This window comes from Giraffa tippelskirchi, chromosome X, assembly GCF_054371585.1.
Source record: "Giraffa tippelskirchi isolate mGirTip1 chromosome X, T2T-mGirTip1v1.2.pri, whole genome shotgun sequence".
Classification (NCBI taxonomy): domain Eukaryota; kingdom Metazoa; phylum Chordata; class Mammalia; order Artiodactyla; family Giraffidae; genus Giraffa; species Giraffa tippelskirchi.
Genome location: NC_137289.1, coordinates 126,518,352 through 126,542,390, shown reverse-complemented (window position 1 = coordinate 126,542,390; position 24,039 = coordinate 126,518,352). Strand labels below are relative to the sequence as shown.

Sequence of the window (24,039 nt, the reverse complement as noted above, 5' to 3'; positions counted from 1 at the left end):
ACAATCATAGGATAGGTTTGTCCTCTCTGGACATGACATGTCTAAAATTAGCTCTTTCTCTGTTTCATTTGGGGGTTCTTAGGCTCCCACTGAGAAGATGTGATAGCACATCCTAGGACATAAATGATGCTCTTTCTTCTATTTGGCCTCTCTCTCCTCAGATCCTTGTCTCTTTTACTTTTTGATGCTATTTTAAGTCCTCTCTAGGCTGTCAATTTCTTCTATGTGACAGGCATCCAAATGCTGGCTCTCTCATGGAGTGAGTATGATTCTTCAGCACCTTCCTTGTGGCTCGGTTCTTTGATATGAATCAAGCTTTTCTAATTTCTCACTTCCTGCGTCCTGTAGAATACCCACAACTTCTTACTTCTGGTATCCCTCATCCACTGGCAGGGCACAAGCAAGAGGCTCAACCTTTTTTGCTTTCTGTGAAAGTCACTAGATCTATAAGAAACTCACATATCCTGGCCATGCTGAACGACAGACGTGGTACCCTGTCACTGCTGCTCAGCAAGCTTCCAGCCTTCAGAATTCTGGAAAGAAGCAGGCAGTATCGTTTATGTTGCCACGGGTCTCCAAACCCCAAAGATACGTGGTTGACTCTTCTTAAAATTCTCTCTAGATTGGACCTATAGGTATTAACAGCTACAGTTCAGTAACCAAGCAGCTGGACAATGATATATCTTGAAGACACTCCTCGCTCAGCTCTCAGAAGTCCCCTTGCTTAGCTTTGCCTTCTCCAATGGGAGAGAAAATCTACAACACTCTCAAAGGTGATAACTAATAAAAATTTCCCTTCTAGTCTTCTCTCATTTAAGCTACAGGAAGTGTTTAAGTTATACATAGTCACAGAACCAGTTTTGCCACCTCTTGATGAGCCTTTAGGGAAGGGCCTAGAAGCTCTCTCCCCAGTGTTCATTGTAGCACTATTTACAATAGCCAGGACATGGAAGCAACCTAACCTGGAGAAGGGCATGGCAACCCACTCCAGTATTCTTGCCTGGAGAATCCCATGGACAGAGGAACCTGGCGGGCTATGGTCCACAGGGTTGCAAAGAGTTGAACACCACTGAAGCAACTTAGCAGCAGCAGCAGGAAGCAACCTAAATGTCCATCGACAGAGGAATGGATAAAAATGTGGTACATATATAAAATGGAGTATTACTCAGCCATAAACTGAAAGAAATAGTGCCATTTGCAGAAACGTGGGTATAACTAGAGATTGTTATACAGAGTGAAGTAAGAGGAAGAAAAACCCAATATCATATAATATTGCTTGTATGTGGAAGCTAGAAAAATGGTACAAGTGAACTTATTTGCAGGGCAGGAGTAGAGTCACAGATATAGAAAACAAATGTATACTTACCAAGAGGGGAAGCAGAATGAATTGGGAGACTGAGATTAACATATATGCACTACTCTATATAAAATAGGTAATTATTCTCTGGTGGCTCAGATGATAAAGCATCCGCCTGCAATAGAGGAGACCTGGGTTCAATCTCTGAGTCAGGAAGATCCCCTGGAGAAGGAAATGGCAATCCACTACAGCATTCTTGCCTGGAGAATCCCATGGACAGGGGAGCCTGGCAGGTTACAGTCCATAGGGTCACAAAGGGTTGGACACAAATAAGTGACTAAGCAGAGAAGGAGAACCTACTGTATAGCCCAGGGAACTCTACTCAGTGATCTGTAGTGACTTAAATGGGAACGAAATCTAAAAAAAAGTGGATAGGCATTTCTCTGGTGGTCCATGGTTAAGAATCTGCCTGTCAATGCAGGGGACACAGGTTTGATCCCTGGTCTGGGAAGATCCTACACTTTACTAGAAGCAACAGTTAGAACTGGACATGGAACAACAGACTGGTTCCAAATCGGGAAAGGAGTACATCAAGGCTGTGCATTGTCACCCTGCTTATTTAACTTACATGCAGAGTACATCATGAGAAACGCTGGGCTGGATGAAGCACAAGCTGGAATCAAGATTGCCGGGAGAAGTATCAATAACCTCAGATATGCAGATGATACCACCCTTACGACAGAAAGCAAAGAAGAACTAAAGAGCCTCTTGATGAAAGTGAAAGAGAAGAGTGAAAAAGTTGGCTTAAAACTCAACGTTCAAAAAACTAAGATCATGGCATCTGGTCCCATCACTTCATGGCAAATAGATGGGGAAACAATGGAAACAGTGACAGACTTTATTTTCTTGGGCTCCAAAATCACTGCAGATGGTGACTGCAGCCATGAAATTAAAAGACACTTGCTCCTTGGAAGAAAAGTTATGACCAACCTAGATAGCATATTAAAAGCAGACATTACTTTGCCAACAAAGGTTCCGTCTAGTCAAAGCTATGGTTTTTCCAGTAGTCATGTATGGATGTGAGAGTTGGACCGTAAAGAAAGCTGAGCGCTGAAGAACTGATTCTTTTGAACTGTGGTGTTGGAGAAGACTCTTGAGAGTCCCTTGGACTGCAAGGAGATCCAACCAGTCCATCCTAAAGGAGATCAGTCCTGGGTGTTCATTGGAAGGACTGATGTTGAAGCTGAAACTCCAATACTTTGGCCACCTGATGTGAAGAATTGACTCATTGGAAAAGACCCTGATGCTGGGAAAGATTGAAGGTGGGAGGAGAAGGGGATGAGAGAGGATGAGATGGTTGGATGGCATCACCGATTCAATGGACATGAGTTTGAGCAAGCTCTGGGAGTTGGTGATGGACAGGGAGGCCTGGCGTGCTGCAGTCCATGGGGTTGCAAAGAGTTGGACACCACTGAGTGACTGAACTAAACTGGGAAGATTTCACATGCCACAGAGCAACTAAGCCTGTGTGCCACAACTACTGAGCCCGTCCTCTAGAGCCCATGCTCTACAACAAGAGAAGCCACTGCAATGAGAAGTCCACACACCACAACTAGAGAGTAGCCTCTGCTTGCTGCAACTAGAAAAAGCTCACACATAGCAACAAAGACCCAGCCTAGCCAAAAATAAAAATAAATAATAAAAAAAACCAGAGTGGATATATGTATATGTATAACTGATTCACTTTGCTGCACACCAGAATGCAACACAACATTGTAAAGCAACTATACTCCAGTGAAAACTAATTTAAAAAAAGAATGTGATAGAATTTGTAATATATCCTCTTCAGTTGTTTCAGAGACGTGTACCACTTAAGATATTTTTGGCTTCAATAGTTGAATTAATAAACTATTGCCACGTAACCAAAGCACTCTAAAACATAATAGCCTAGAATAATAACCATTTTATTTGCTCATTATGCAATAGATTTGCAATTTGGGTTGGGCTCAGCTGGCAGCGCTTCTTCTGGTCTCACCCAAGGTCATTTAGGGTGATGAGAACAGAGGCAATTCATGGTACCAACAAGGGCTCCCTCTCACCAAGTCACCCCAACTCTACAGAGTATGGTCTAAAAGCTAAAAAGTTAGTTGGGCCTTTAATGGGCCATTTCATTAGGCTGTCTGAGGTATGTGATGAGACCAGTGATTCTGATGTGACGTCATGTGCAACTTCTTTGCAGTTAACATGGGTCCATTGCTTTTAGGCAATATGGTGTGGGAGACCACATCAATAGGTGACCGTTTTGTAAACTCTTGAATGGTGGTGCTGCTGGGGGAACTGTGAATAGGAAAGGCAAACTCATAATGAGAGTATGAATCAGTTCTGGAAAGAATGAATTTCTGCCCCACAGTCACACACACACACACACCCCATGTGGAAGGGATCCAAAGCAATCAATTTGCTCAAGTGGCTGGCTGGTCTCCTTGAGAAACGGTGCCATAATGTGGCTCAGTGTTGGTTTCTGCAGGTGGTGGGTTGGACCAGCAGTGGCTAATTGTGCCTGAGTGAGAGGGAACCCTTGTCGAACCTGAAGAGCCAGCCTGGATTCTGTTGACAGGATCACTGGCTCTGGTTCTTGTAGAGCAACCCTACGAGGAAACATTGGTGATAGGCAGCTGGGTGCCAGGAAATCTGGATTTGGTGTGCCAGCTGCTTAGAAGCATTGTCTGGGACTCTGAGGCTGAAGAGATGTGACAGTCCTCCTGTGAGAGAAGGAAGTCCCATGGGAAACTGAGCTCCGGTGCAACCCACCCCTCTGGGAGAAGGGCAGGTCTCTGGTTCCAGTTAGCTTTATGCCTGAAACCCAGCATGAATTTTTTTAAATTTATTTTTAATTGAAGGATAATTACAATACTGTGTTGGTTTCTGCCATACACCAACGTGGATCAGCCATAGGTATACATATGTCCTCTCCTAGTGTGAATTTTCAGGATCACTTTCAGATACTGTATTTAAATTATGTTAATTTTCACTTCTGTGTAGGCCCTTGATTTACTATTACCTTGTGATTTGGTGGTTCTCAATGAGAAAGGGGTTCCTTATAATCTAAATTTTCCCCTATAATCTATTTTGCTTCCCACCAAACCTTCATTTAGCACTTCCCTTGGTATTGGCCAGCATCTTAATAATGAGGGTGTCAGAATGCTTTCTGAGCTTGCTGAAAGAACTAAAGGTAGCCTATGCTTACTTTTCCTATCATAACCACAATGAACAACAAAATTGAGCCTTTTTATACCAAGACACCTAAAGAGGGGAAAAATTATTAATGAAGTGCCAAAGACAAAGAACGGAGACACACCAGTTGCCCATCACCCCTACCCTTTTACCCCTGATCCCAGGGCAGAATGTACTCATTGTTTCAAAATTCTCTAACTTGACAGTTGTGTATCTGGGGATGGATAGTGGGTTAGTGCTCCTCCTGGAATGTGACTCACCTACACTCACCAGGACTATTTTTGGAACCAGTCAGAGGAGTAGATTTGGGTCTCAGGCTGTGACCTGAGTTGGATACCTATAGTACAGCAATCTCAGCAACTTCAGCTGGTGACCAGGATCAATACCTTCACATTCCTCCCTTTCTCTGCTAGCCCCCATTTCTAAACACCAATGCTCCTATCCAGTGGTCAATTCCTCACTGGATCATCTCTACCAAGGCAGTCATCTCAGCAGTGGTAACCTTTCTCTCAGAAGAAAGAGTCTCATTAAACTTGGCTCACCATCTTTTTCTTGTCTGGAGTCAAAAGTTGATTAATAATAAGAATAAAAACATTTAGGGAGTCAGTTCTCTAAATCAGTACAAAGTTATCTCTAATTTCATTTCCCTAAAGTCCATTTCAAATAGAATATATGCTCTATATTTACTCCTAAATAAATGTATTGTGACTTTCCTTCATGCTAGATCAGTTCAATGATGCTGTAAGAGAATCCTCATACACAGGCTGAGAGAGCTCACTTTCCCCAACTGTTAGGTTGAAAGAATCACAAATAGATTTTTTTTAAAAAAATCTCTTCTCTAGAAAGCCAGCAAGTTAGGTTTGCTACAGATCCAGTGGGTTGATAAATGGTATATAGGACCCTTCCTAGACAGGAGACGAAAACACCATTTCTGACTAGGCAGGTAGAAGAGAATGAATGGATAGGTAAATTAGGAAGAATTTCATATACAGTGACATCACTAAGATTACAGCAATGGTACAGAACATATGTAGTGAATACTGTGATGCCACCAAGATCCCCTCTTCAGGGCAATGTATCTGTTCCTCAGTTGCTGGAGCTACCGGTTTCCAACAGCTTACATCTATGTCCCTTGCTGGGAATTACCTGTCTCCTGAGAAATCTCCATGCAGGTCAAGAAGCAACAGTTAGAACTGGACATGGAACAGTAGACTGGTTCCAAATTGGGAAAGGAGTACATCAAGGGTGTATATTGTCACCCTGCTTATTTAACTTATATGTAGAGTACATCATGAGAAATGCTAGGCTGGATGAAGCACAAGCTGGAATCAAGATTGCCGGGAGAAGTATCAATAACCTCAGATATGCAGATGATACCACCCTTATGGCAGAAAGCAAAGAAGAACTAAAGAGCCTCTTGATGAAAGTGAAAGAGAAGAGTGAAAAAGTTGGCTTAAAACTCAACATTCAAAAAACTAAGATCATGGCATCTGGTCCCATCACTTCATGGCAAATAGATGGGGAAACAATGGAAACAGTGACAGACTTTATTTTCTTGGGCTCCAAAATCACTGCAGATGGTGACTGCAGCCATGAAATTAAAAGACACTTGCTCCTTGGAAGAAAAACTATGACAAACGTAGACAGCATATTAAAAAACAGAGACATTACTTTGCCAACAAAGGTCCGTCTAGTCAAAGCTATGGTTTTTCCAGTAGTCATGTATGGATGTGAGAGTTGGACCATAAAAAAAGCTGAGTGCCGAAGAACTGATTCTTTTGAACTGTGGTGTTGGAGAAGACTCTTGAGAGTCCCTTGGACTGCAAGGAGATCCAACCAGTCCATCCTAAAGGAAATCAGTCCTGAATATTCATTGGAAGGACTGATGCTGAAGCTGAAGCTCCAATACTTTGGCCACCTGACGTGAAGAACTGACTCATTGGAAAAGACCCTGATGCTGGAAAAGATTGACGGCAGGAGAAGGGGACGTCAGAGGATGAGATGGTTGGATGGCATCACCGATTCAATGGACATGAGTTTGAGCAAGCTCAGGGAGTTGGTGATGGACAGGGAGGCCTGGCATGCTGCAGTCCATGGGGTCGCAGAGTCAGACATGACTGGGGGACTGGACTGAACTGAAGACAAAGTTTCTGGCTTAGAGGTATTTTCCAGTCTTTTGGAGAAAAATGTCACATGAACAAATAACTATAATGAAAGTGAAAGTTGCTCAGTCGTCGTGTCTGACTCTTTGTGACCCCGTGGACTATATAGTCCATGGAATTCTCCAGGCCAGAATACTAAAGTGGGTAGCTGTTCTCTTCTCCAGGGGATCTTCCCAACCCAGGGATTGAACCCAGGTCTCCCGCATTGCAGGCAGATTCTTTACCAGCTGAGCCACAAAGGAAGCCCAATAAATGTAATGGAGTGTAGAAAATGAAGCTATAGTTCATGCCTTTGGTGTTCTAGAAACTATGGGTCTGGAGAAAGTGTTTGAGAGAGGGAAAATTGGGGAAAGTTACAGGAAGGAGACATTTGGGGAGATTGTCTTGAAAGAGGTCATGTGTAAACTCAAAATAAGTAAATATATGCTCAGTTCTTATAAATGAAACAATAAATATTCAGTTAAAGTATATTGTTATTTTAACTTTACCAAGGAGAAATTACATGGAGAATTTTTTAGAATTTGTCCTTTTCATACCTAGAAAGATCACTGTCTCTCAAATCTTATGTTCGCAATCATAGGGAACTCTTCCTTAACTTCTCACTGTATAATCTTCTGACCTGTGGTCATCAGCATACAAAATTGGGAGCTGATAGCTGGGAGATGATAAATCAGGGTATATGACAGTGAGTTCTTGTGATACTGTGATTGTTAAAAAGGGAACAACGGGCCTAAAATGGAGTCACTTGTGCTAAGCTCACAACACCAAATCAAGACTTAATATCTAAATTGCAGTTTCAACCTCTTTCAGAAATGGAACCTTAAACCAGTCAATCTAGAATTACCTGGTCAGTAGTAGTGAGGTAATCTGTCTGACAGATCCCCTTCTGTCCCCCAAAGAAAGGTGACCTGGCTTGAAACAAGCTCTTTGCTGAAATAACTTCCTTGTCCTGCCTCCTTCTGCCTATAAGTCTTCCACTTCTTATAGCATTCTGGAGCTCCTTTCTATCTGCTAGATAGTATGCTGCCCAAGGCATGCCTTGTTTTCTTTTTCCTTTTGGCCATGCCACGCAGCATACTGGATCTCAGTTCCCCAATCAGGGACTGAATCTGTGCCCCCTGCTTTGGAAGTGTGAAGTAACCACTGGACCGCCAGGGAAATCCCCCATAAATTGTTGAATAAAGACAATTTTACTCAGTTGAATTTTGTTTGTTAATTTACCCCTACATATTTTATTCTTTCTGATGCTTCTGGTGTCTTTTTTTTTTTTTTTTTTTTTGGCTGCACTGCATGGCATTCAGAATTTCCCAGGCCAGGGATCAAACCTAGGCTCCCTATAGTGGAAGCTCATAGTCTAAATCACTGAACCACCAGGGATGTCCCAAATTTTATTTTTTAAATTTATTAGCTAATATCTGTTCATTTTTAAAACATTTATTTATTTGGCTGTATTGCATTTTACTCATGGCTGCATGTGAAATCTTCCCAGACCAGGGGCTGAAACCATGTCCCCTGCACTACAAGGCAGATTCTTTACCACTGAGCCACCAGTGTGTGTGTCAGTTGCTTAGTTGTGTCCGACTCTTTTGTGACTCCATGAACTGTAGCCCAGCAGGCTCCTCTGTCCATGGTATTCTCCAGGCAAGAGTACTAGAGTGGGTGGCCATTCCCTTCTCCAGGGGATCTTCTGGACCCAGGGATCAAACCCTTTTTCTCCTGCCTTGCAGGTAGTGTCTTTACTGTCAGAGCCACCAGGGAAGCCCTGGTAAGTCCTCAAATTTTATTTTTTAATGCAATTTATAATACGGAATATATGTGGTCTTTGTCCCCATTCTTGGCACAGAACTCTAAAACCCTTGGAATTTCTTAAGTGAAACTCCTAATCACCAGGGCTGGTTCCCAAGGGAACTAACAACAGCAATTAGAGGGTTGGAAGTTTCAGTCCCATCCTCTAACCTGTGTTGTTGTTCAGTCACTCCGTCGTGTCTGACTCTTTGTGACCCCATGGACTGCAGCACACCAGGATTCCCTGTCCTTCACCATCTCCTGGAGTTTGCTCAAACTCATGTCCGTTGAGTTGATGATACTATCTAACTGTCTCATCTTCTGTCACCCCCTTTTCCTTGTGCCCTCAATCTTTCCCAGCAGCAGGGTCTTTTCCAATGAGTCAGCTCTTCACATCAGGTGCCCAGAGTACTGGACCTTAGCCTCAGCATCTGTCCTTCCAATGAATGTTCAGGTTGATTTCCTTCAGGATTGACTGGTTTGATCTCCTTGCTGTCCAAGGGGCTCTCAAGAGTTTTCTCCAGGATCACAATTCAAAAGCATCAGTTCTTTGGTGCTCAGCCTTCTTTATGGTCCAACTCTTACATCTGACATGATTACTGGAAAAACCATAGCTTTGACTAGATGGACCTTTGTTGGCAAAGTGATGTCTCTGCTTTTTAATACATTGTCTAGGTTTATCATAGCTTTTCTTCCAAGGAGCAAGCGTCTTTTAATTTCATGGCTGCAGTCATCGTCCACAGTGATTTTGGAGCTGAGGGGAGAAGGACTGGAGGTTGAATTAATCACTAACATCCAATGATTTCATCAGCCATGCCAACTTAATTCAGTCTCAATAAAACACCAAAAGGACAGGGTTGGCAGAGCTTCCAGGTTGGTAAACACATGGAGGTTCTGGAAGGATGGTGTGCCCTGAAAGGGTAGAGAAGCCCCATGCCCTTTCCTGATACCTTGCCCTAGGCATCTTTACCTGTACACAGGTAGCCTAGTAAATAAATTGTCTCCCTAAATTCTGTGATCCATTCTAGCAAAATTAATCAAACCCGACGAGGGGGTTATGAGAACTTCCAATTCATAGTCAGTTGTTCAGAAGCATAGGTGATAACCTGGACTTTGAATTGGTATCTGAAGTGGAAAGGGATGGGGCAGTCTGGTGGGATCTAACGCTATCTCCAGGTAAATGGTGTCATTGACTAGAACTTACTCATATGACATCTAACTTCATATGACCATGAAGCAGGTTAGAATGGATTTCAGTATATGTAGTTTTGTAGATTCTTATTTTACCTATCATTATATCAAACATTTTCTGTGTTATTTTCAGTCTTCATTATCATGGAAGATGTTATTATTTCTGAAAATATTTGTTATCCTTTTCCTCTGGGGCCATCCCTAACAGAACCAGTTCCTGGTGGGCCTCCCTGTAGGAGTGACATGGCGTCTGCCCCATTGATATCAGGCTTGGTCATGTGACTTGCTTTGGTCAGTGGAATCTGACATATCCCACATCTGAACATAAGCTTTAAGAGCTATTGTACTAATCTATCCTCGCTCTTTCTTCACTGCCTTGAGACCAATATGGAGCTAGTCCTTCCAACTGGGTCCTGGGATGAAGCAGAGTTGCAACTGAATTGCAAAGGATACGTAACTGAGTGAGAAATAACTGTGATAAATCACCGAGATTTGGGGATTATCTGCTACTGCAGCAAAATCTAGCAAAAGCTGACTGGTACAATAACAACTGCATATTATTCTATTGTGTTATGTACCCTGATTTTTTTAGTCCACTCTTCCAATATTGGACATTTAGGTGGTTTCCAATGTTCTGATACTGTATTATTAATATAAATAATGCTGAAATGGACACCTATGTACAATTTTTGTTGTTGTTTCTCTTCAGTTATTTCCTTAGGAAACAGTTTTCAGCACAGAAAACTGGATCAGCATGTATGAACATCATTATGGCTCTTATTCCCCAAAGGGGTATATTGTCTGTGTATTGAGTCACATTTCAGCAAAAGCCATGAAAACCACTCTAATACTTTTAACAGAGGGAAAATAAAGCAGAAAATTGGCTTTATAAGTAATGGAGAAGCTAAGAAGTCAAGAGTGAAATAACCCAGAGATTGGCAATAGCAGAAAGATTCTGCCAACCTTAGGGATGGAGGGAGCACTTGGATGAGCTGGTATTACTGGGGGTGGAAACCAGGACCATCTAAACAGAAATAGAACTATGATGGAGTCTGTCTGGTCAGACTCTCCATTAGTAGCTGGGATCATCAAGGAAGGTATGGTTTGGGAAAAGGTAGATCCATGGAAGATATGCTGTAAAAAACAGAAAAAGTGACAGAGAAAAATACTTTGGACTCTTCCATCTTCTTGCTCTCCAATCTTCTGCAAGTATTGTCCATTGAGCAAACCTACTCTGAAGCCAGAGAACAAAGGAACTTGGAAAATATAGTTTTCTATGACACAGGGCAAGAGAAGAGCAGTGAGGTGTCTGAAAGCAATCTGGACAGTAATGGATGAGTAAACCACTTAACCCGTCTTTCCAGCATTGTGCATTGTTATAAATGTTGCTATCGTGGCACGAGATGCAATGTAATTTAGTAGTTGAGAGTACCAACACTGAAGTCAGACACTCTTGGATTTGAAACCTGCTCAAAGCTTTTCCTAGTTATATGACCTTGGGTAATTTGCTAAACCTCAGATTCTCTTATATTGCTGTGAAGGAACTTCCCTGGCAGTTCTGTGATTAAGACTCCATGCTTCCACTGCAAGCGGCATGGGTTCAATCCCTGGATGGGGATCTAAGATCCTGCATGCCACATGGCATGGCCAAAAAAAAAAAAGAAAAGAAAATATTGTGAAGATGGGAACTCCCTGGTGTCCAGTAGTTAGGACTACATGCTTGCACTTCAGGATTCGATTCCTCCTTAGGGAACTAAGATCCTGCAAGCTGTGTGGCCCGGCCAGAAAACAAGATGTGAAGACTAAATACATGAATATAAATATAAAACACTTAGCATAATGTGTAGCATGAGATAGGTTGTATGGTCAGGCCACACAAGATAGCTGTTCTCTTGCTCTCTGTACATCCCCTGGCTGACCACTGTGCCTGCTTCACCTCTACCCTACACACAAGACTGACCTTCTTCTGTATTGATATTTGCCCCAGGCCCCAGCTAATGATTGTTCTTACCCTATCTTATCATCTTTGGTGTGCCCCTCTATTCGTTTCCCTGGTAACTAATAATGAACCCACCTGATGTCAATTCGCCTGTAACTGGTATTCCCCCTCCCTCTCACAGACCATTGGCCAGAACTTAGTTCCATGACCACATCTAAGTACAATGGAGACTAGGAAATGAAGTTTTTATTTTAGGTGGCCATCTACTCAGCTCAAACTTTTATGATGATAATAGAAGTGGCAAATAGGTATGGGGTGGGGGGAACTACTGGCCTCTCCCATTCTGCTATTCTGGCCATGCAAACATTTATGAGTGCTCTTCTTCTCATATCTATTAATGGGACATACCCATTGCCAAGGAAAACTCTCAACTACAGTCCCATTTTACTGAAAGGGAGCAACATTTGCTACCCCCAAAATATGATTATCTTGAGCTAGTTAAGTTCAAGTAGGAAAAGACAGGAGAAGCTCTGAAAACAGAGTAGAAGTTACTCTTTTGTAAGAGATATTTATATTTATAAGGGAAATCTTCATTTTTAAGGGGTTTTCCCTCTGTACCAGGAAAAGGAAGGTGACTAACACTTTAGTCTTCTGGTGGAGAAGGCAAAAACTTAGATCTGCCTCACAACCTTACCCATGATTACTGTGCTTTTCCTGGTCACCTCCCGTAACTGGCCTCCCTGTTCCCCTAACATCCTTCTTTTGTGTTTAACTGAAAATGCTGGTGGCTTGGACCATTTCAGGGAATTACTGTTTTCCTGGGTCTCATCCATATCTACAGGAGGTATCCATGTTATTAAACTTCTATTTTTCTCCTGCTAATCTGCTAATCTGTCTTTTATTCAGGGAGGTGGATGCTCAGCCAAGCACCTAGAATGAGAGAGGGAAAATGATTTTTCCTCCCCTAAACTACATACAGCTCAAAATCCAGGACCTCTGAGTGATATGTGACCCCCAATGTCAGGATCAGATGTGTTTCCTCATGATCCTGAAATCTCTAAAAGCTCTATAAAAAATAAGATAGTGATGTGCCCCATCCACATCATCGTGGTGGAGTAGGAGCAAGGTGACAAACACAGAAACACCAACGGAAAGGGAGAAGTGGAACCACTCAGCAGTCATCTGTTCATGGCAATTATTGAGTCCTGGTTTGGAAATGCAAAAGCTGCTTGTCCTAGCATTGGATTAAATCCCTTAATTAGTTCATCTGATAATTTTGAGCTTTACTCTTAAAGGAATGCCATGTCTGTTTTCCTCTATGGGTCTTGTCTTTGCCCTCTGGAAGTTCCATTTCTATTGGTTATTATGGCCACATCTGAAGTGGGTCTTTCTTGGGGATTGTTCAATTTTCACAGCCTGTTTCCTGCTGAGCAGTTTGGGGGTCTTAACGCTGCTTGGAGGTAAAGCATGCGTGCTCGGTCACGTCCAACTCTTCGCAACTCCCTGGACTATAGCCTGCCAGGCTCCTCTGTGCATGGGATTTTCCAGGCAAGAATACTGGAGTGAGTTGCCATTTCCTACTCCAGGGGATCTTCCTGACCCAGGGATTGAACCCACATCTCTTGTGTCTCCTGCATTGGCAGGTGGATTCTTTACCACTAGCACCACCTGGGAAGCTTGGAAGTAAAGGGGAGCAGAATTTACCATCCCAAAATATGTCTCTTTGGCATAAATATTATTTTGAACTGATTGTTTTCAAGAAACAGCAGACACAGGAAAAACTCTGAAAGCCACATAGAAGTTATTTACCCTTTTTAAAGAGATATTTACATTCATAAGGGAAAGCTCCACTTGTAGGGGTGTCTCCTGCTCTGTTGGCTTCCCAGGTGGCACAGTGGTAAAGAATCTGCCTGCCATGCAGAAGAGGAAAGAGTTGTGGATTTGATCTCTGGGTCAGGAAGATCCCCTGGAGGACGACATGGCAACCCACTCCAATATTCTTGCCTGGAAAATTCCATAGACAGAGAAGCCTGGTGGGCTACTGTTTATGGGGTTGCAAAGAGTCAGACATGATGGAGCATGCACACACATACACATACACACACTCCCTCTCTGTACCAGGAAGAGGAGGATGATTCTAAGTATCTGGAAACTGTAATCAAGGGAGAAGGCAATGACCTATATCTATATACCAACCATACCCTTATTCACCCTGCTTTGCCTGGTAAACTTCCCAATCTGACTGCCCCTGCTTTGTCCCCTGTGCACCTTCCCCAGCCCCAGCTTCTTTTGTCTTTAGCTGAAGATGGTATTTAAGTGATGGTTCAGGTCATCTGGGGGGAGTTACTCAGTTTTCCTGGGTATCTCAAATGTATACAGGGAAGTACACATCTTACTAAACTTCTGTTTTTCTCCCATTAACCTGTCTTTTACTACAGGAGTGTCTCAGCCAAGAACCAGAAAGTTAGAGGGAAGATGAGTTTTCCTCCCCTACAGTGACTCTTAATAATAATCATGGTCATTTGCCAGGTTTCTGGTTTCTTTGGCTTTCAAATTCCTGTAACACTTAATAGGCTTCTGTTCTATTTGCTGCTTGTGAATTACATATAGAAGTAAGGAGCTGCTAAGCAGCAGAAGTCTGTCTTGACCATGAACTTCTCTGGATGAAAGAGGCAGAAGGAAGTAAGGGCCCAGGGATAAATGGGCTCACCATCCCCAGGAACCAGACCGTGAGGTTCAAGTGCCCAAGGCCCAGTCCTATGACCTGTCATGCCCCCTGGAGCTGCGCTTCCCATGGAGCCAAAGCCATCCTGCCCCAGGCACCCTCCTACAGCTGTCCCAGTTCTGCAGCTTCTCAGCTGAAGATGTGCAGCAGTGGGTGGACACCAAGGGGAAATAGTGGTCCCCCCTGCAGCTGGGGGACCCCAGCACTGGCTCTCATCTGGACCAGTCTGGGTCTGGATCTGATTGATACCCTTGGTAACCCCACAGGCCGTGCTCTGGATGCTCACTTACAGCACATTCTGGCAGTACTGGCCATCCATCCTGCTCAAAGGCCCGTCCTGCTGGGGAAGATGCATCCACTTCACCTCAAATGCATTCCACCTCACCTCAGCGCTCCCCGGGGATCATGGTGTCATCAGTGGCATGCGGCCAAATTGTGAAGTGGCCGTGTTCATTAATGGGCCCTTGGCCTTGGCAGATGAAACACCCTTCTTCCTCTCCATCAGTGTGGTGATCCTGATTCCAGGGAATGCTAATGCCTTCCTGTTTCCCAAGTATTTCCAGAAGATGCTGCAGCTATGCCTTATGCCAAAGCTTCTCTCCTTGACTGGTAATGAGTAGACAGTGTCACAGTGGCCCCAAGTGCAGCTCCAGAGGGTAAAGGTTGATCCAACAATAATATATTCATTTAAAAAAATATATATAAAAAGATAATCAAAAAAGAAAAGTTAAAGAAAAAAGAAGAAAAAGTAACCACAGCCCAAGATCTCTTCCAGGCAAATTTTCTTAACTATTCCACTCTTCTCTGTGCTGACTCATCTTCCTCTCTTTCAACTTGATGGCTGCTTTCCTAAGCTATTCTTAGTAGGTTTGGGTGGGAAATTGACATCCTTAATACAGTCGTCCCTCAGTACCTTAGGGAGATTGGTTCCAGGATCCCCATGATATGCAAATCTATGGATGTTTACATACCTTATATAAAATGGCATAGTATTTGCATGTAACCCATACACATTCTCCCATATGCTTTAAATCATCTCTAGATTACTTATGATATCTGCTGCTGCTGCTGCTGCTAAGTCACTTCAGTCGTGTCCGACTCTGTGTGACTCCATAGACGGCAGCCCACCAGGCTCTGCTATCCCTGGGATTCTCCAGGCAAGAACACTGGAGTGGGTTGCCATTTCCTTCTCCAATGCATGAAAGTGAAAAGTGAAAGTGAAGTTGCTCAGTCGTGTCCGACTCTTAGCGACCTCATGGACTGCAGCCTACCAGGCTCTTCCATCCATGGGATTTTCCAGGCAAGAGTACTGGAGTAGGGTGACATTGCCTTCTCCGACTTACGATATCTAATACAATGCAAATGCTATGGAAATAGTTACAAATACAATGTAAAATGCTACATAAATATTTTCCAGTGTCGTAAATTCAAATTTTGCTTTTTGGAACTTTCTGGAATTTTTTCCTTGAAAATTTTCTATCCTGGATTGCTTGAATCCATGGATTCAGATCCTGCAGATACAGAGAGTTGAGGTATGCTCTTTACCTCTGCTCTGGCTCTCATTTACTCGTTGAGAGGGAAGGTCCCTAGGGAGCCACAGTATTATCTCTGGCCAAGTCTTCCTCTTCAGCAGCCCCTTTAAACAGCTTCACTGTGGAATTGCAGAAAGCAGTTGACTCTTTCAATTGTGTGGGGCTCTGAAATCACAGGCCACATGCAAAGAATGACTCCTGACTGAGCTAGGTTTTCTTCCATTTTGGGTTGCTGTCTGGCCAGCTCTGACTGGGGTCCATCCCTCTATAGGATGTTGCTAAAAGTAGGAAGAAGCCACAGACTACTCAGCTTGTAAATCTTTCTTATTTACCCCAATGCTATTGCTTCTGATGCCTGTGCTTTCCAAGATCTTGCCAACCTTGGTAAATGCTGTGCCCAGCTAAGATTCTATTTCCTTAAAAGAAAGAGCAAATACGTGCCGGGGGAGAACTAGCACTTTCTGCCACAAATGCCTATTGATTCAGACAGGTTCTTAATTCCAGCCCATAAAGTGAGTCAGCAACTTGCAGGAGGCACAGGGGCCAGCAAAACAGAAAACTGGCACCCTCAGATTGCCATATCATACAGTAGCAAAGGACTCGCTTTCAAAAAGGAAACAGCTCCTCCCACACACAAAAAAAATTGCAGCTAAACTTTTGCTAGTTTTGGTATGATTGGTATAAATGCTCAAATTGTCTCTCATAACTAGCAATGAAGCTGACTTTCTGGGCCCTGTCAAAAATTTGATTTTGAAAGTTGAGTAAAACAGCAACACAGTGACTTCAGTAACTGTAAACACGAGAAAAACATGCACCGTTATAAGTTTTTAATATGCTTGTCAGACTGCTGATGTTACTTCCCAAAATTGTCTTATTCTCTTTCAGATATATTTAATGTGAATTTGGAGCTTGGAACATATTCCAAGTACCTGATAATGCTTCCTCCCTTCTTATAAAATAAGCCTTTATTTAAAAAGGATGAAAAATTAATGATTGTCACAAAGAGATTTTTCTTTCTCTTCTCAGCACATTCATTTTTATTATATGTTATTTTCTTGATGTTCATTTTGTATGCTAAATCTATCCCAGATTCCTTTATCTCTTCTAGTACTAAAGATAGCTTCATCAATTTGCACTGTCTAAATACAAATTAAATACCAATTTTATTTGAGAATGGAAACAATGACCGTTCTAAAAGGAAGTTCTGGAACAAAGTCAACAGATTTTAAGAAATTTGTATTATGATAGTTATTTATATTGGTATGACATATAAGGGTCTACTTGGTCTATTTTGTTCACTGCTCTATACCTGGTACCTATAACATTATTTGGTGGACATTCAGTTAATTTTTATTTGGGTAATGAATTAATGTATTTTCCTTTTAATAATCCTGAAATATACTGGAATATATTTAACCAAAGTAGTTGCAAGAGAGTTGGATCTTTTCTAGTCTAACAAGGAGAAGGCATGCTGGGATTATATAATTCAGACTATTAAAATTCATGAAAGCAGTCACAATGGGTAAAAAGACATTTAACCTCACTTTAATGTCTCTGAATATTCAACCAAGAGAGAGGACTAAGGATACAAACTGTGGAAACACAGTTACGTGATAGTGTCTCAGTTCTGTATCTCTGGTGGGAGATAATGGCTGAGAAAACACCAGGCCAAATGATTGGCAACATTAATATGACAATTAACATTTTCATGCTCTTCATATAGTCTCCTGGTCTCACAACAAATTAGAGAAGTGCTTTCTATTACTATTCTATCAGTATTTACAAATGTGGGAAATGAGCTTCACACAGGAGAATAACTTGCCTGAAGTCCCATAGCTCATGATTGGTAGAGCCAAGATCCAAAGGTCTTTAACAACCAAGTGCATGTTTGATAAAATTCATGCTTTTGCTCCACTGGCATGCAGCTACTCTGTGGTTCTCTGTTTGCCCCTCACCCACTTCTGCAGCATACCTCCCTTTCTTCTTGTTAAGAATATTTTATTAATGTTGTAATGTCATTATGTGCTCTAGTTAATAAAGGGCTTCTTTCCTCTTAGTGTCCAAAGTGATACATAGTATTTGCTGAGTTTTCAAGAAGGAAATAATGATGACGGGAGCCAAAGTCCCAGAATTCCCCACAAGCAATCTGCCATGTTACACATTTCTGGGAAAGCTGTTTAGTAGGAACACTCTATTACAGACTGAAGGTTTGTCTCCCTCTTCACCGCTGGTACTATTTTTCTCCCTGAAATTTACTTTAATATTAATATAATTGAGCTTCCCTGGTGGCTCAGGGGTAAAGAACCTGCCTGGCAATGCAGGAGATGTGAGTTCTATCCCTGAGTAGGGAAGATCCCCTGGAAAAGGAAATGACAACTCACTCAGTATTTCTGCCTGGGAAATCCTGTGAACAGAGGAACCTGGTGGGCTACAGTCCGTGAGGAAGCAAAAGAGTCGGATATGACTTAGCAACTAAACAACAACAATTAATATAACCACTGTAGCTTTATTTTGATAAGTGTTATTTTGATATGGTATATATTTCTCTATGCTTTGCTTACACTTTTAACTTATTTGCATCTTTAAATCCAGTCAGTCCTAAAGGAAATCAACCCTGAATATTCATTTGAAGGATTGATGCTGAAGCTGAAGCTATCAGATGTGAAGAGCTGACTCATTGGAAAACACCCTGATCCTGGGAAAGATGGAGGGCAGGAGAAGGGATGACAGAGGATGAGATGGTTGGATGGCAGCACCAATTCGATGGACATGAGTTTGAGCAACCTCGAGGAGTTGGTGATGGACAGGGAAGCCTGCTGTGCTGCAGTCCATGGGGTCGCAAAGAGTCAGGCATGACTGAGTGACTGAACAGCAACAACAATAATCTTTAAATCCAAACTGGGGTTTTGAAGGCCACATATTTGGATCTTGCTTTTGCATCCAATCTGATGATCTCAAAAATTGTTAGAGGTTCTACACATGCTTATTTTCTATTTCAAGCATTTAAAAATTCTTTACTGTGTTTGTGTGCCTAAGTATATATTTTATAAAGGGACATACACAGACACACATGTATATTAGAGAGTGTGATCAAAAATCTTTTTAGTAATAGGGTAAACAATCAAAAATTTATGGAGGGACTTCCCTGGTGGTCTAGAGGTTAAGAATCTACTTGCCAGTGCAAGGAACATGGATTCCATCTCTGGTCTGGAAAGATCCCACATGCCATGGAGCAACTAAGCCCGTACACCACAACTACTGAGCTACCCTCTAGAGCCTGTGAGAAGCTGCCATAATGAGAAGCCCGAGCACCATAATGAAGAGTAGCCCCTGCTGGCCACAACTAGAGAAAGCCTGTGTACTACAACAAAGACCTAGTGCAACCAAAAATAATTTTTAAAAATTAAATATTAAAAAAAAAAGTCATGGAAGCCATGGCTTTAAAGGCAATGTGAACAAGTGACCCATTTCAAGTGCACAGAAATAGAACTGGAGGGTGAGGCAGGGTCTACACAGCACATAACTCTAATTGAATGGCACCCTTTGAATCAAGTATGTGAATGATGCACCCCAGAATTGTGCTGAGCTATGGATCCATTTGGAGGGAAGAATTAGAGTCACACATGAAAAAGGCTGTGAGGGATCTGTTCCAAAGTAGACACAGGTGAAGCAACCTGTCCCAATTCATATCATTGTGCATATAGAGGAAGAAAATTAATTTTCCCTCTAGCCTTCCAGGTTCTTATCTGAGAACCCCCCTGTAAATAAAAGAGTAACAGGAGAAAAACAAACATAAATTTAGTAACATATCTTCCTCCTGTATACATGCGAGAGACCTAGGAAAAGTGAGTAACTCCCTGAAATGGCTTAAGCCCCCACCTTAAATACCACCTCCAAGTCAAGAGAAAGGAGGATGTTGGGGGGACGGGAGGGCAGCCAGTTATGAGAGACTATCTGGAGAAGCACAGGAATCAAGGGCAAGGTTGTTCTGCAGATTTAAGTCCCTGCCTTCTCCATTGATGACAGATTCTAGAGACTTCAAAGTCATCCTCCTCTTTCTGAAGCAAAGAAAAAGGAGCCCTGACAAATGGAGATTTCCTTTATACATGTAAATGTTTCTTACAAAAGTGCATCTTCTCTGTTTTCAGAGATTCTCCTGTCTGAAGTCTCTCAAAAATTATCAGCTCAACAATTTGCAGACCCCTTCACTAAGGATGCAGATTTCATTCAGCTCAGCTCCATTCACGGCATGACTATTTTTAAGGGCTCCCAGGTTAGTCCTGGAGAAGGCAATGGCACCCCACTCCAGTACTCTTGCCTGGAAAATCCCATGGACGGAGGAGCCTGGTAGGCTACAGTCCATGGGGTCGCAAAGAGTTGGACACGACTGAGCGACTTCACTTCACTAGGTTAGTCCTAGTCTGAAGCTTCAGGTAAAAGGAACAATCGCTAAGAATCAGTTTTCTTCTAAGGGGATGGGGACTTCCCAAGGTTCTGAGCTGGGGAAAGACACATTTGGACTTGCTTTTAAAACCACCTGGTGGAAAAGAGATGGGCAGGAAGGAGACGCCAGAGGAGGTGGCTGCGACCACCCAGGCATGAGCCAGTTTGGGCTGGTTGGTGGAGCTGAGCTGGAGAGAACTGGTTGGATCCAGGTATGTTCTCACCAGCCACTATTTAAGTCAGGTGGTGAGAGATAAAGGACTGAACCTAGAATTTGCCTGAGCAGCTATAAGCCTGTTTTTCCCTTTGAGATAAAGGGCACAGGACACAGAGGTTGGCAGATGGGAGCAGGAACCTAGTTTTGGACAACTTCAGTTTGAAATCTAAGTCAAAAGCTGAATAGCCAGGTGAGAATGAGAACTGAGGCCATTCACCTAGACAGGTAACCTTTACAGGATTCCTTAGAAGATGTAAGGCTCATACTGACCCTTACCTCGGCTGATAGTCGTGTTTTTTACCCCAGAATAAAGGAAGTTTATGAAATGAGAAAAAATAATAATAATCAGGTCCCCCAAATCAATATGCTGAAGAGGCATATGTTGGGGTGGCAAATTCTGTTTCCTTTCACCCATGAATCCAGAAAAATTGTCCAGGGACTTCACTGGCTGTCCAGTGGTTAGGACTCTGAGCTTCCACTGCAGGGGGCATGGGTTTGTGAGTGCCATGCAGCCAAAAAAAAAAAAAAAAAACCAGAAAAAAACAAAACCAGAAAGACTGTCCAGTGGAGGAAGATGTGTATGCTGGGCAGAGTACTAGAAGGCACTAGACAGATAAGATCCATAAACCCACATGGGGTCCCTTTGAGGTCTGAATACTAAGCTGTGTGCATGCAGGATTTAAATATATAGTGTGTCAAGAAGTTGTGAAGGCAAAAGTTTAAAGTATTGCCTCTGAAAAGGAGACAGTCTATAAAAGCTAATGCTTATAAAACATACTCTCCAAATAGTTTACTTGGGTAAAAAGGTACATTCTGTTGAAAAATATTGGTAATCACCTATTTTAAAATGATAGTTTTAAAGACTAAATGTGGGTATAGACTCACTAAAGCTTATCACATTCAATATCAGGCTTCTTGAATTTACTTTGTGAACTTTTTCCCAAAACCAATCTAAAGCTTGGTATTTTGCAAGTTGGGGATTGAAGGTACGAATTTCCTTCAGCCCTTGTAAGGAAGCACTTTTGAATTTATTTCGCTGACATGAGATTGCTCTCCTCAAAGCAATTTTGGAGGGAACATTAAGTGCTATAGAACTGGAATTGGAGAAACGTGCCCCAGAAAATGTTTTTAATCAGGGCTGTGTGGGAGCCTATGTAATCACTGGACAATGGAAGACGTTAAAGGAACAATACTTTGTTTAAGGGACTTACTGACTGAGAAGTTCATTTAAACTAGGTCCTCTCTTCTCTGGCTTCTCATTTCGGAACTGTTTGGCCAAGATTGAACTCAATCTTTCTGGTAGCTGCGTCTTCATCCTTTGACCTATAAATGGAAATTCACATGTTTCGTTTTTTGTCTTTGCAAATTATAGTTGTCTCTGACAATTCCCTTTGCATTTGAGAAAAGCCAGAGTGGTGCTGGATATTTTCATTCATATTCTCTCTGGTATCAAATGTCACAGCTGGGTTGCATGAAGGTTTATTTGTATTATAACAGCATTTCCTTCAGATCTCAGGGGGCCTCTATCTCTAAAATCACTTGTCTACAGGAACTTCAGGGAGAATTACTTGACCTTTCTAAAAGTAAACTTTCCAACTGAATATCTCCCTCTGGATCTAGGTTCAGACTTCGGTTTTGTGTGTATGTGTGCCCTAAGCTTTTAGATTAATGTAGATTCTGACTTTTAAAGTGATACAGTGTTCCTTTGATTGCCCAAACAGAGAGAACTTTTGTTAATTATGGGCATGAGTAAACTCTAAATATTGTGGTGAGATAATTTACTGACAGCATAATGTATGTTCTTCCTCCCCTCATTCCAGAAGATTAGTCAATTCTTTTTATGCTCCTTCTCAAACTTGTATTTGTAGACTGAAATAGGGGGACCAACTCTCTGTTTGTCCAGGACTTGCTTAGAGGGAGTTCTTGGCATATGAGACTTCAGTACAAAAAGTGGGAAAGTCCCAAGCAAGCTGGGACAAGTTGGTCACCCCAGGCAAACGTCAGTACAAGATACCTCCCGTCCTGGAATTTTTTCTAAACCCCAAGTTCACTGAAGAGAAGTGGCCCTGAGGGGCCAGGGAGAGTGAGATACCATGTTAATGTAAACTTTTAATTGAAATATAACATATATAATGTGCAAATCATAAGTGTGTAGCTATACAAAATTTCACCAAGTGAACACATACATGTAACTAGTATCCAGATCAAGAAAGGGAATATGTTCAGGGTTCCAGAAGCCCTCTTGCACATTCTTTCCCTTGAATAATCACATGAGCAAGGAAAAATAAATTTCCCTCTACCCTTCTGAGCTCTTGGCTGAGACTGTCAGTAATAAAAGACAGATTAATGGGAGGAAAAAACCCAGTTTATTTATATATATTCCTTCTGCGTACATGGGAGAGACCCCGGGAAACTAAGTAAAACTCTCCAACATGGCCCAAGACACCACTTTAAATTCCATTTTCAAGATGGAGTAAGTGCTAGTGGTAAAGAATTCACCTGCCAATGCAGAAGATATAAGAGACCTGGATTCGACCCCTGGGTTGGGAAGATACCCTGGAGGAGGGCACAGCAACTCACTCCAGTATTGTTTCCTGGAGAATCCATGGACAGAGGAGCCTGATGGGCTACAGTCCATGGGGTCACGACTGAAGCGAGTGACCACGTATGCAAGGAGACCAGTTCTGGAAGGTTACCAGAAAAACACAGAATGTTAGTAGATTTAAGTTCATGCCTTCTCCACAGTGAGAGTTCCTTGTGATTTTAAGTTATCCTCCTCTTCCTGGTACAGAGAGAGACACCTTTAAAACTGGAGATTAACCTTAGGAATGTAAATTTTCCTCACAAAAGAGTAAATTCTATTCTGATTTTAGAGCTTCTCCTGTGTCTGTTTGGGCTGTCGCCTTGTCGGATGCTGTGATTCTATGGACCGTAGCCCGCAAGGCTTCTCTGTCCACGGGATTCTCCAGGCAAGAATACTGGAGTGGGTTGCTGTTTCCTTCTCCAGGGGATCTTCCCGGCCCAGGGATCGAACCTGTGTCTCTTATGTCTCCTGCTTTGGGGAACAGGTTCTTTACCACCAGCGCCACCTAGGAAGCCCCTCTCCTTTGTCTACTTTTTCTCAAAAATATGTCAACTCAAAATAATATTTATGCCAAAGAGGCATATTTGGGGGTGGCATGTTCTGCTTTCCTTCAACTAGTATCCTTAAATACTTTAGATTAGTTTTACCTGTTTTTAAAATTTATATAAATGAACCCATACAGTTTTTACTTGCTAGGGAGGAAGAAATTTTTCTTTACAATTCCAAGTTCTTATGGCTAGTCTAAAAGTCAAATTGACAAGAACCAGATTAACAGGAGACAATCAAACAAAAATTTATTAAAGGTAGACATGGGAGAGACCCAGGAATAGTGAATAACTCACCAAGATGGCCAAAGCCCTCACCTTAAATATCATCTACAGCTAAACACAAAAGAGGATGACTGAGGGTGGGAGAGTCAGTTATGGGAGG

At 42.2% G+C, this 24,039-nt stretch overlaps 1 pseudogene; it reads left to right on the top strand.

Moving 5' to 3' along the window:
• The first annotated feature begins 14,261 nt into the window (after positions 1 to 14,261).
• On the top strand, positions 14,262 to 14,993 carry LOC145536498 (tRNA 2'-phosphotransferase 1 pseudogene; annotated as a pseudogene).
• The last annotated feature ends 9,046 nt before the right edge of the window (positions 14,994 to 24,039 follow it).